We start from the raw sequence: 11,803 nt of genomic DNA on the forward strand, positions 1-11,803 counted from the left end.
CCAACCGGCGCGCATCCGAGCCTGGTCTGCCCTGCTAGGCCAAACAGGCATGGCCGAGCCCACGAGGCAGCACTACCTGAAGAATGTGGCGCAGTTCCTGGATTATCTCTCCGAAACCCCGCCGGCCTCCTGCCGCCTCTCCAGTGCCACCCTGGTGCTGGTTCGCAGGGAGCTTCGAGCTCTCATTCGCGGCATACGCCGCTGCGTCGTGGTACATGAGGTAAGGACCAAGCACGCCAAAGAAGGCAGACTCATCTCCAAAGCCACCCTGCTACGCTGTCATCGGACGGCTGGGAGAAAAATACCTGCCCTTCTAGGTGAGTGTTTGGTCCCGCCGGTCTGCGTTTCCACCACTTGTGGAAACGCTGACCTTCTCTCCGTTCTTCCCCCTTCTGCTCCGGGGCACCAGCGGCTCTCGGTCAAACTGAGCCACGTCAGCGTACCCACCCCTGAATGGGGGTTAAGGGGTGGGTACGCTGACGTGGCTCGGTTTGACCGAGAGCCGCTGGCTCCGGGGGTTAAGGGGTGGGTACGCTGACGTGGCTCGGTTTGACCGAGAGCCGCTGGCGCCCCGGAGCAGACATTATCTTTTTGCCTTGGGGCACCAGCGGCTATCGCTAAGTTTAAACCGTTGGTGGTGTAACAAGGTTTGTTGGAAAAGTCTAACCCCTAACTTCCCTCCGTCAGACGGCCTCGAGTCCAGCCCAGACACCAGGCAGCAGTGGCGCTTCTATGGCTACCTGACCTGCATCACGGGCCATCGCTGTGGGGTCTTCCAGAACCTGACCATCCAGGAGGTCCAAGAGGCTTCCAGAAGCCCGGACGAGTCCGCCTATGTCATTAACGTGAGTGGAACTTTGCATGTGGGGGCCACCAGTGGTAGGGCTCACTCATCTTCTCTCTGTTTTTCCCAGATCACCACGCATAAGACAAACCGAGCCTTCGGCGCGGCTCAGCTGTCTCTCAACAAGGAAGAATACAGCTGGTTCCGGAGGTTCTTGCAGCTGCGGGCTAGCCTCCCCGGGGGGAGCCAGGCCTCCTATTTTTTTTTACTTCCAGACCCAGTCCCTGTCGAACCCTGAACAAATATTTTCAATCTGCGTGGACCAGCATGGGGCTTCCCGGCAAGCCCACCTTCACTGAAGTCCGAACTGCCATCGCGACCCACGTGAGTATCTATGCCAGTGCCCCCCCGCTGACCCCCATGACTGCCAGCGGCTTTGACCCCAAAAAGTCTCTGTCTGTCTGTCTCTGACGCAGGCAAAGAATTCACATTCTTCCGAGGATCGCAGGAAGGTGGCCCAATTCATGTGCCAGGACACCTCAACCTCAGATAAGTTCTACGCGCTTCACCTTGGCCCTCTCCAAGCATGTGAGCGCCGCAGACTCTTCGAGAGGGCCTTGGTGGAGGAGGAGGAGGAGGAGGAGGCAGCGGGCAGAGAACGCCACTCAAGGAAGGGGCGCCAGAGGGCAGAGAGTCCCGGGTCACCCCTGGTAAATCAGTTCCTTTTTGGCATGGACCTCTTGCTCACCTCTTGCTGTCCTGTCTTTTCGCCTTGCCCTTGAATTCTTAATGTGTCTGCGATGCTCATCTCAGCTTGGGATGAAGAAGCATGTTGCTCATTTTTATGTGGGCATACAAAACGTTTATGGCCCACATCTCCACATTCAAAGCACCTCATGCTTTCAGTGCTGGCATATATCATGAAAAAGGTCTCTTCATGAATGATGTGAAAGGACGCTTCCAATGTGCGCTCTGGGGAGTTTAAAAACATGTAAACCTGCCACCTAAAAGACAGAACACCTTTCAGCCCTGCATTTTTACATCCGAGCGGAATTGCGTTAACAGGGCTAGCGATCTTACCAAAGCGTCAACCCAGGCTCATTCTGAAAACGTAGTCAAAAATTGGTTGGGTGAAAAAAAGGAGGGTGTTTCTGTCGATTGGTCGGCCGGCCAGTCAGTCATCCAGTCATTCAGTCAGTCAGACAGACCTTCGGTCGACAACGGCCTCTGGTGAGTTTACGCGAGAACAACGGGCGCGACCGGCACTCGCGAGAGAAATTTGAGATAAGAAAAAAAACATGCAGCGGTCACTCGTGGATTCGTAAAAACAAAAACTGCAAGAATATGCACCTTCCGGGACGTATTTCGCGGTCTTCAGAAACGTCCATGAGACTACTGTAACCCTCGATACACCAATGTATTGTAAGCTGTTTATCAATGTTCCAGATGTCAGTCTAAATTCCTCCAAAGAGAGAGAAAATACGACAACAGTCAAGGACTCGGACACAGAGGTAAGGTAAGAATAATAAAAGATTGTATTGTAAAAATTCCACAACAAAATAAAATCAAATCAAGTCAAATAAATAAAAAAAATAATACAACAAGTTCTAGGTTTTTTCACACTTATCTAATGATCTCAATCTTATTTACACTCTCTAATAACACTTCTTCTTCTTCACAGGGTTTTATGGCTGTATCACTAATAAAGTAAGTTAATATTATGTTATTTTTTCAGTTTTTCTAATATTATATTTTGGTTACTATTATAAACAATAATATAATACTTAAATACTATTAACAAGATTGTTTTATCATTAAGCATATAATCAAAATTTTCCTTCTCAAACCAATTAACTGCTTTCAATAAAGCACTCTAATAAAACAATGTACAAGTAAAATAAAAATGAAAATAAAACATTCACTTAAACATTTCAAAATGTCCCAAAAGTCCAGCACAGGTGATGAACATTCAAAATGATTCCTTTGCAAAACAACTAGATGTCAAATTTAGTTCCAGAAATCCAGGATGTTGAACTTGTGAGTGTGTTGTAAAATTTACACTCCTACCATGACGCTGAGTAAGTTTAACTTTAAATCTTTCAGACAGGTGTATCTGAATTATCCATTTAATGGGAGGCTCGCCAGTCCAACTCCACAATTAGACACGCACAGATAGAAGTTGAGACAATCCACAATCCAGGAAAAGAGTTCACACTTCAATCATGTCGAATCCAGAGCAGATCACATTCAGCAACTGACGTCAATAGAAAATCTCACCGATGAAAAACCAAAAGAAGATGCACAAACAAACAAACCAAAAAAAAACCTGGCCGAGGAAATCATTCAAAATCAAAGCGAAAAACCAGGAAAACTCAGATTTCACACTCAGATACAAATTTTGTTTTTCTCTCAATCTTCTCCTCATTCCCTTGCAAACACTGAATCATCATATCAACGGTAAACACAGGTTAACAGACAAGAGAGATTTGTTATTGTTTGTAAACCTAATCTGCTGCTATACCCGATGGCACGATGATGTCATTCCAAAGCGCTATTTCCTTGGATGCTGTAATTTTAATATATATTATTTAATCGAATATTCTGCCAGTGCTTTTTTCTCATATTTATAAGGGTATTTCTATTTGCTCTATTGCTGTCTACTACCCACTAGTAACCTGGGTTACACATTCCCCCCCTGAATTCAGGCACGTCCTCGGGCATGTACGGGGTTGGGTTGTAACTGCAAATGGAAAACGGCCTGGCATAACAAGGGGCTGGTCACTGGTGAGTATGGGCTCTTCTAACGATGTGGTAAGGGCAGAGCTTAGAGCTTGTAGTAAGGACTGGATTACTAGTGTCAAGGGATTTCCTAGTTTAGGATACTCAAGCTTATTAGGAGGTTCACATTGCCTTTTAGAGTGTATGGGCCACTATTATCTAGGTTTTCATCCCCTATTGGCTAGTTACTTGAAACATTTTTCTGTGCTTGTTTTGTTGGGCTACTTTTGCAGAGTTTTTGAAGGCAATTTCATAGCTCTCTCTTAAACCTTCTTTCAGATCTTCTACATATTGAGAGTGAGACTTGGTAGAACGGTCCACAGGCAAACCAAAGGCTAAGTCGATTGGCAGCCTGGGCTGTCTACCAAACATAAGTTCATAAGGAGTGTATCCGGTTACATCATTTTGAGTGCAATTGTAGGCATGCACCAAAGGCTTCACAAACTCCTTGCAGCATGATTTCTTTTTGTTTTCAAGAGTACCCAACATTTGGAGAAGGGTCCTATTGAATGTGATAAGTGATCTGTAATAACTAATATATCTTTGGTGTTACTCTGATCTGGCTCTAAAGACAAGAAGTTCATACTCCAATGGTCTGGTAGTCTTGATGTTCATCATTTCAGCTGCTTTTTCAAGGAAACGCTTTCCTACGTACACATCTCTCACATGTCTTAATTTTCTCCTCCACAGATGATGACATTTTTGGCCAAAAGAATCTGGTCCTGACAAGGTCAAGTGTTCTCTCCATGCCCATGTGTCCCATATCATTATGGAGACTCTTCAACACTGTTCCACGCAAAGCTACAGGTAAGGCTAATTGATAGAGGGTGCTTCCCTGAGCTTGCTTCTTCCTATAAAGCAATCCATCCCTTAATTCTAATCTGCGCCATTCCCTTATCCACAGAGCAACAGCAAGAGACTGGTCTATTGAACTGGACAGCTTTTCATTTCACTGTAAACAATCAACAATGAATTTTAGATCAGGATCCATTCTCTGCTGTTTCTCGTTAGACAGGTAAGGAATAACTGGAAGACCATGCTCATTTTCTTGTTCAAACTCATTTGGTAAGACATCTGCATGTTCCATACAAGTAGTCACTGAATGTAGATGTGACTGCCCATTTAAGAGCTAGAAATTCTAGCTTGTGAGCTGGGTACCAGGTTTCACTTCTTGTCAACCCTCTGCTTGCAAAAGCAATGACCCACATTTGTCCCTCTTGTTTCTGGTATAAGGCTACCTCAAGCCCAGTAGTACTGCGGTCAGTATGCAGAACTTAAGGAAGCTTTGGGTCTGCAAATCCCAGAACAGGTGCAGAGGTGAGCTTCTCAATGATCATGTCAAAGGCTTGTTGACAGGTCTGATTCCATCCGTCCCCGAACTCCTTTTTGGGGTCCAGATATTGCTTATATTTTTCTCTTGTAGGTGACGTTTTTGAAGAGGTGGATACCCTACTGTGAGGTTATTAAGGGGTTTGATTATCTTGGAATAATCCTGAATGAACCTTCTATAGTATCCAGAAAATCCTAGAAAAAATCTTAATTCTTTGAGATTTCTCGGTTTTGGCCAGGTTTTTAGGGCCTCGATTTTTACTGGATCAGTCTCCACTCCATTTTCTAATACAATATGACCAAGGTATTGAACAGAAGTCTGGAAAAACTTGCACTTTTCAGGTGATAGCTTCAGTCCATATTCTTTGAGCCTTTTCAAAATGTGCATCAGCCTTGATTCATGCTCTTCTAAACTTTCAGAGAAAATGATCAGATCATCGATGAAGACCAACACCTCTTTCCTATTCAAGTCACCCATGCATCTTTCCATCAGTCTTTGAAACGTACTTGGGGCATTGGTAATCCCCTGGGCCAACCTATTGAACTCCCAGAACCCCAAGGGACACACAAAGGCAGTTTTACTTTGTCAGCTTCCTCCATCTCAATCTGATATTATCCTGATTTTAAGCAATTAAGCATTTCAGCAATTACAGTTCTGGGATAGATGGTAATGTCAGTCTGAGTTTCATTCCGTAACACAACTGGTAACTGTTGATGCCTTTTGCTGGGTAAGGAATGCAAACAGCTGGCAACCAGTAAACCCCCAGGTAAAGTGGGTGAAGTTGGTGACTCTAGAGCTACACAATCCCCTACATGAGGACAATTAACTAGAACATGTCCATCAAGAACCACTGTACATCCTGCAGCTACTACCTCTGGAACATGTCCCTTGAATTTAATACAGCCCACTACATCAGCACTTGCTTGTTTGTATCTTGCTTCCAAAACTTTTTGCACTGCACGGTAACCATTGAAGTTAGATTGAGGAAAGGAAGCAGGTTGTTGGACATAATTACTGTAAAGAGCATCTAATGAATTTGTGCCAATTAGAACTTGGGGAGTGTTCATCAAATCTGGGACTACCAGGGCTAAAGTGGGTACTTCTGTCTCTGTTCCAAGGAACTCTCTGGGAAACTTTAGAGTTGATTCCACATATTCAAGATTAGGCACTGTTTGACCATTTGCCCCTTCCTCTTCCAGCAAGTTATCCAATGACTTAAGTGGACAATTTGGTAAATTTTCTTGATAAAATGACCAGGGAATGGTAGTTACTTGGGATCTTGTGTCCGGAAAGCAGGAAACTGTTTTTTACCAACAGTTATTTGGGCAGTACAATTCACTCCCACTAATCCTCTTGGTAAATTTCTCAAAGGGGGTGTGTCACATGCATTTTGGTTAAGCAATTGTTTACGTTTCTCAGGGCGCTTCTTTTCTTTTTTTAGTCTCTGTATGTCCCTCTACAGAGACCATCCTCAGTTTAAAGGGTTCATAGTTGCAACTTGTTGGGTATCCCACTGGGCTTGTCGCTCCCTAAACTTGCGTTTTTTTCTCTGCAACTTTAGTAGGGTCAGGAGCATTACTACAGCTGCTGGCAAGATGACCATCTTCCCCACATCTATTGTACAAGTCTACTTTCAGGCAGTTTACTAGCTCTGGACCTGGATCTGTTGCACCAGGTTCAGGCAGCAAGTTACTGGTGCGGTTTCTATACATATCAGGGGCAGTCAGTTGAACCTTTAAATCAGCAATCTGTCTCTTTAAATCAGCAATTTCAGTTATTTCCACATCACTCTTAAATTTTGGAGTGGCTGAAGTTTGCATGGCTGTAATCTGGGCCTGTAACTCAGTAACAACATTTCTCAGCTCACTCACTTCATCTGGTTTTGCATTTTTTTTCTTTTCTTCCTGGCATGAATGCTTTTGCAGTGCAACAACTTGAGCTTGGAGTTCACACACTGGCTTTGCGAGAGATGTGTCAGTTTGATCATCCTGTGTTTCACATTGGTGGGCAGATATTTGGTGAGCTGACATTCTGAATTTCAAGGGGGGAGTATAGTGTTTATTTAACCCTAAATGCTTTCTCATTCTTTCTTCTTTAGAGGCGTTTTTATCTTCTTTTGTGCGGATGAGAACTATTAATTCTGCAAATGAAGGAGGAGTGACTTTTCTCCTTTCTAATTGAAGGTCAGCAATGAGGGAACTGTTCCAATGAGACAAAACTGCTTTAGGAGATATCGGTTTCTCTCTTCTTCAAATATCCCACCTCGTTGAATAGCTGTGCTTAAGAGAACTTGTAATCTGTGCAGATAGGTTGAGGGCTTCTCACCATTGTTTTGGAAAGTATTCATAAATCTGGCTAATAACTCATCTCCATCGCCAACAGAGCCATATACAGACTCCAGCAATTCTAGATATACTGCAGGTAAGCTGTTAGGTGAGACATGTTTAACAATATCTGCAGCAGGGGAAAGCAGACCGTCTATGATTTTTCTGGCTCGATTTAAGTCAGATATAGAAGGATCTGTCAGTAGGAGATCAACACTGGCACGCCAAGTGTCAAAGTCTGGCTCATTAACAGGCCTAGGAATTTTTCCAGAGAAAGATCGGAGGTAAAGATCTAGGAAAAGAGGTATGGTGCATTGGAGCTGTGTCATTTGTGCAGACAATGTGCTCAACTACTACCTTTTGCACACTAGGAGGATCAATTATATCCATGGTAAGTGCTGGATGGGATGACACTGTTACTGTGGGTTTGGTACATCTATGGTTAAGGCTTTTCTTGGACAGGTTTTGTGAATTAGTTGATTCAACTTCATTAAAAGGTGAGATTCTAAATGAAGGAACAGCTGTTTGTTCAGTAATCATACTTTGTGATATGACTAGGGACAGCAGTCTATTTGGTGAACTGACTGTGCTACGATCAAGTATTTGAGAATGTGCTGAATTTGGGAATTCAAGCTTTTTATCCAAAAGAGGTAGTGACTCAGCATGAGAACACTAGAATGAGTGTTCTCAGAATGAATTTTCAGAATGAGCCTGGGTTGCAAAACATTGTAGTTCTTTTAGGACGGCCTCATTACTTAAAAAAAGGTGGAACATTTGATGGTAACTTTTGTTGCTGGAGCATATAGAGAGGTTTCCGGAACAAACACCTCTTTTACCCATAATCTGCTCACAGTCAACTGGTTTATTAATGATCCAGATTTTAAAAACACAACCATGGCCTTGTTTATCCGTGAAGCCAAGATGATGTTTTCAAAAGCAACTTTTTCTCCTAATATCTGGAGGATGTCTTCCACTGTCACTCTAGGGTTTGCCACACACCTTCACCCATTCCGTAATAACAAAGCTGACACTCCTTGAACGCCATACTGGCTTCTGTTAAGTCTTCCATACTAAAAAAAAAACTCTACACTGTCTATACTATAAGAGAAAAAAGTAAAAGAAAAGAAAAGGATAATAAATAAGAGATATATGCAGATATATGTGCCCTCCAGAAACTTGCGTTCTGTGAATGAACGTCGCCTCGTTGTTCCATCCCAAAGAGGGTAGAAATCACTTTCCCGAACTCTCACATTCAATCTGCCCAGTTGGTGGAATGAACTCCCTAATTACATCAGAACAGCAGAGTCACTTGCTGTCTTCAAGAAACGACTAAAAACGCAACTGTTTAGTCTCCACTTTCCTTCCTAATCTGCAACTGCCTCTCTGGCTATACCACTAACTGTGCCTTCTCCCTCTCTAAAAAAAAAAAAAATGTTTACTAATGCTTTGCTTCTTAGACTTTACACTCCTGAAACTTGTATATAGCACTTGTTCACTGCTGCTCTTATAGTTGTGTGAATTGCTTCCTTGTCCTCATTTGTAAGTCGCTTTGGATAAAAGCGTCTGCTAAATGACTAAATGTAAATGTAGATAGAAAAAGCAATCACTCAACGCTCTCAAACACGCATTCAGCTACACCCCACACTCCCAGCATGCACGAGAAAGAGAGAGAGCAACATCTGCCTCACAATATAAACTAAAATTGCATACATCACGTGCATAAATCACGCCATGAACATGACATAAAAATAGCTAATGGTTTAAAAAAGCCCAGATTAAAAGATGGCAAAATGAGACATTCTTTCATAAACTATAGCAAAATAACTTATAAGAAAATAAAAAAAAAAATGAAACCATGCAAAAAAGTTGTTTATTATCAGCTGTCAGTCAGCACCAGTTCTTTTTTTCCTGGTTATTGTGCCTTTTGCCGTGTGTGTGTAAACGCAGACCATCAATATCTGTGATTTAAATACTTTGAAATTCTATAGGGGAAAAGCCAGTCAGTAGAGTTTGCTATTTTCCATTTATATATTAACAAATATTTTGCAGTGTTTGCATGTTCATTGCATAGATTTCAATATAAACTAATATAACTATTCAATATAAACTTGTAACGAGGAGACTGACACGGAGGGATCCATTATGCAGTATTTATTAGTCAGTCAAACATCCAATACGCACTAAAGTGCGAACACACATCAACAGTAATCAATAATGGTCTTGGGGCTGGCGGCTGACAGACACAGAGTGAATTTACCAGGCATAGATCAGTGGCAGGCGGTGTGGTTCAGAATCCGTTAGACAGGCTTGGGTCGAGGGCAGGCAGCGTGGTTCAGTCCATGTATAAAGCAAGGGTCGTGGGCAGGCAGAAGGCAACTCAGAGTCAGAAACAGTCCGGGGTTATTCTCAGAAGATCAGACAGGAAATACCGCTCAGTAATGCTGGCAGGGGCTAAACAAGACTTCGCAATGAACTGGTGTTTGAGTGTGGCTTATATAGGAAGCGTGGGTCGTTAACTAGATTCAGTTCAGGTGTGTGCACAATCAGTTTAGATGGATGATGTAATGCTTAAAAGTCCGGGGATGGTGACAATGCTGGCCAGCGAGGGGAATGACTGGGACCGAGTCGGTAACAAAACTAATATAACTATTGCATACATAAAATTATATGCATGTTCATTAAAATGGAAGTAAATTCATTACAAGATGATAAAAAAGAACTACATTTGCATTTTGTGATTTTTTTTTATTTAAAATCTATTTTCCATTCATATATTAGCAAAATATTTGAATTCTATTTCATGTTTCATCAATAAGGATTTTTTTAAATAGTGTAAAAATCTTTTCTCGTCTCGTTTTCAGGAACCCAATCTTGTGTCTCGTCTTGTGGAGTAGGCATCTCGTCACACCTCTCTCTCTCTCTCTCTCTCTCTCTCTCTCTCTCTCTCTCTCTCTTTCTCTCTCTCTGTGTATACAGCTGAAGTCAGAATTATTAGCCCCCCTGAATTATTAATTTTTTTCCCCAATTTCTGTTTAATGGACAGAACACATTTCAACACATTTCTAAACATAATATGTTTTAATAACTCATTTCTAATAACTGATTTATTTTATCTTTGTCATGATGACAGTTAATAATATTTTACTAGATATTTTTCAAGACACTTTTATACAGCTTAAAGTGACATTTAAAGGCTTAACTAGGTTAATTAGGTTAACTAGGCATGTTAGGGTAATTAGGCAAGTTATTGTATAAGATGGTTTGTTTTGTAGACTATCGGAAAAAAATTATAGCCGAAATTAAACAAATAAGACTTTTTCCAGAATAATTAATATTATCAGACACACTGTGAAAATTTCCTTGCTCTGTTAAATATTATTTGGGAAATATTTAAAAAAGAAAAAAAAAAAATCAAAGGGGGGCTAATAATTCTGACTTCAACTGTATATGAAGAGTTTAGATGCAAAAGCCGCTAAACGGCACTTGCAATGGCATAGGTTTGCACATGACATTGGCGGGGACGGGGGAATCAAACACGGGTATATATATATATATATATATATATATATATATATATATATATATATATATATATATATGTGTGTGTGTGTGTGTGTGTGTGTGTGTGTGTGTGTGTGTGTGTGTGTGTGTGTGTGTGTGTGTGCGCTGCTATTATTTATTTAACTGCTATTAAAATATATTAATAATGAATCCTCTCTTGATATAATTTATTATGTTTCAGGCCCGTAGCCAAGAGGGGCTCTGGTGGTCCGAAAGACCAAAAGTTGGATTGTTATTATTTTTTGACTTTTTTCTGATTATTCAAATGGCTAAATTCGGACTGAGGAACACTTAATGTGCTGGCCAGTTTGTTATTTGCCTGTAGGCTTCAGTGGTTAATTTAAAACTAGTTTTAACAAATTTCAAAAAAAAAAAAAAAATGATAATAATAACAATAATTTTAAAAATAAGAATCTTTCCATACTTTTTATTCAAAATTGTCAATATTTATAAAATTGTGATCTAAAACTTAGTTTAAATGCACAGTTGTAAATAAACACTTAAAATAGTCAAATAGTGCGGTAAGCTTTTTGGCAAAATATTTTTGGTACATCAGAAAGTGTGGTTGTAATAACCATCCGACAAAATAATCCAGCAAAAATTAGTTCTTAAAATGTCACTAATAAAAATATTCAATATTTAAACCTCATTATTAAATAATAGAAATCAGGCAAATAACTGCAAAAAGGCTACGTTTTTCAGAAAACAAACAGCTGCCCCTTTCAATAAAGGTTCTTGGACCACTTCTCTTCTCCATCTACACGACATCTTTAGGACCAGTCATCCAGAAACATGGATTTTCCTACCACTGCTATGCTGATGATATCCAACTATACCTCTCTTTTCACCCTGATGATCCCACGGTTCCAGCTCGCATCTCAGCCTGCCTGTCAGACATTTTACACTGGATCAAAGATCATCATCTTCAGCTTAACCTCGCGAAAACGGAAATGCTTGAAGTTTCTGCCAACCCGACTCTACACCATAACTTTTCAATCCAGATGGATGGCGCAACCATTACTGCAT

General features: G+C 41.3%; 1 long non-coding RNA gene across 1 annotated transcript; it reads left to right on the forward strand.

Moving 5' to 3' along the window:
- Positions 1 to 528: 528 nt before the first annotated feature.
- On the forward strand, positions 529 to 1,349 carry LOC130243938 (uncharacterized). The gene is made up of 3 exons (XR_008839177.1): positions 529 to 845; positions 915 to 1,168; positions 1,261 to 1,349. It is a non-coding gene; the product is annotated as an uncharacterized LOC130243938 (long non-coding RNA).
- Positions 1,350 to 11,803: the final 10,454 nt, after the last annotated feature.

The sequence above is a fragment of the Danio aesculapii genome, chromosome 16, assembly GCF_903798145.1.
Source record: "Danio aesculapii chromosome 16, fDanAes4.1, whole genome shotgun sequence".
Taxonomy (NCBI): domain Eukaryota; kingdom Metazoa; phylum Chordata; class Actinopteri; order Cypriniformes; family Danionidae; genus Danio; species Danio aesculapii.